Raw genomic sequence first — 2,500 nt, forward strand, 5'->3', positions numbered from 1 at the left:
ACTTATCAATCAATGCTTGTAATAGAGTCCTTGTAATCGTTGTTGTTTTTTTCTTTTTTTTTTATACATACATATTATTTGTCATTTCCAGAAAAAACAAAAAAAACGTTGTTAGCCATTCGAATCAGCCCCTCTTACTAATGCATTTCATAAATGGAATGCCTTATCTATACATAGTACTATAATCAATAAAAACAATTAGCCATACTTTCTCGCCATTTTAGTTTTATCGAGAGAACAATAAAAAGCATATCAATGCATCCACCCTTTGGCACTCGAATGCCTGAACATCTTAAATAAAAAAGTACACCATGAAAAAAATATATATGTATATATATAGAAACTTCTGCTTTTTCCTTACTATTCTGGCTTGATATCAAAATGTTTGATATGTAAAGAAACCAGGATGCAAACAAGGAGATAGAGAAAGAGAGAGAAAAAGAAAGAAAGATAGAAAAAGCTCTTACACACATTTGTCCACGTAGAGTGCTTTTATTATTACAAGTCAATGTTTCACGAGGTTCCTTACGTAGACGTCGTGTGTGGATGTTGAGCCTTTATTCAATGATTGCCTGTGTCCTTCGGCCTGCGTAGTTAGGTATGAACAGAAGGAGAAAAAGATACAGAAAGATCTTCATGTCGATGCTAAATGACCAGAGAAATGAACACCAAGGTCTCCCGAAATGATATGAACACCTAGAATGACACTAGAGTGAACGAACAATGACACACACACACACACACACACACACACACACACACACACACACACACACACACAAACACACACACACACACACACACACACACACACACACACACAGACACACACTGTGTGTGTGTCTGTGTATACAGTGTCTATATATACATATATATATACACATATGAATATATATATATATATATATATATATATATATATATATATATATATATATATGCATATATATATATATATATATATATATATATATATATATATATATATAGACATCAGTTTAAATAGACGCCAAACACGTACAATTCCTCGTTTTTCGGCTAGTACTCGGAGAACAAAGAAGACAACATTCACAACAAGTTTTACAAAGATTATTTTTAAACGACAGAATCTCTATTTACCAGATTGTCTACCAACGTCGTTCGTGAGTTGTTTTGAAATTTGTATATATATCTTTAGGAAAGGTACCTTTTATCATTTTTCCGTCGTGCATTTGGAATCTGTCTAATAATCCATCACTGGCACTTTTTGAACACAACAGAAATGAGCGATGAAAAAAAAAATTTCCTTCAGTTCTTTCTTTCGTATAATATTTTACAAATGTACTTCGTTCATGGATGAGACGGCATTCTGCGCATGCCACACTGGTACACCTAAAAGCTTTACAGAGCATTATAAATCTATTCAAAATTGAAAATCACTTCTTGCTACAAGAAAATTAATTCAATCAAAGGTGCCCTTTAAGCAACATCCAAGTTAATTAATCTATTGATACATAAGAAACATCAACACGCAAGGGAGATCTGCAGCAGATACAATGACATCATATTTGCATACCACGGCAGAATTAAAATTCACTGTTTAGATAATAAGTCAAACATGTACATAACTCAAGATAAAAATAGATGTGGAAAAAAATAAAATCCTTATTAATATAACTTACCAGTTGCTTTGGCGAATTATCATAGACATGCGTATCATTGCGCACTGTTTCGTCCCAAAACGAGCGCTGACCCAAAAGACGAACACCTTCGCAAACTTTCACGTGTTTCCTTTCCAAAGCGAGCTTCAAAAACACGTCCGCCGCGCAGTTAAAATGTAGCAGCTTGCGAGGTTCCCCGTCTGAAGCAACATCTGGCAATAACAAACAAGCTTCTCTCAAAATATGAATAGTTAATGAAAAACAGCTTACCGACTGTATCACGACGTTGGCTTTAATACACCAACTTAAAACTCGGTCTGTTCTTAGTCCCAACTATATGAATATTGCAAAGTTTGGCTCTCTTCCAGGTAACTCTCGCATCTCTAGGGAAACACCAGATTAATGTGATGAAACAGCTTGAATAATTTAATACTTCCATGACATGTTTTCCAGAGCATCGTGTGGCTCACTGTCTTGGAGTGTTCGCCTCGCTCTGCTGGGAAGACGCAGTTCTCGATTGTGCTCTTGAGGATGAGGGATGGTGGAGAGATGTGGCCGTCGGATGCTGCTTTTGGAGAGGCCTCGGAAGGAGGGCGTCGGCGACGACTGTGTCTGTCTCTCCTTTGAGGACTTCGATCTTAGATTCCTCGCAGGACGTAAAGGGTTGTGTTCGTTAGGGAAACAGCAGAGTGGCTTTATTTTTAGGGGCATTAAATTTTTTTTTTTTCTCTTTCTTCCGTCTTCTTCAAAAAAGGCTTTGCTCATTATAACTAATAAGTTTAAGTTCCTCGTCGTACTGCTCGCTTACATTGTTCGAGGAGATTACGACAGTGACTATACAACCACCACGCCAACATGAA

The sequence above is a fragment of the Penaeus chinensis genome, chromosome 11 (genome assembly GCF_019202785.1).
Source record: "Penaeus chinensis breed Huanghai No. 1 chromosome 11, ASM1920278v2, whole genome shotgun sequence".
Lineage (NCBI taxonomy): Eukaryota > Metazoa > Arthropoda > Malacostraca > Decapoda > Penaeidae > Penaeus > Penaeus chinensis.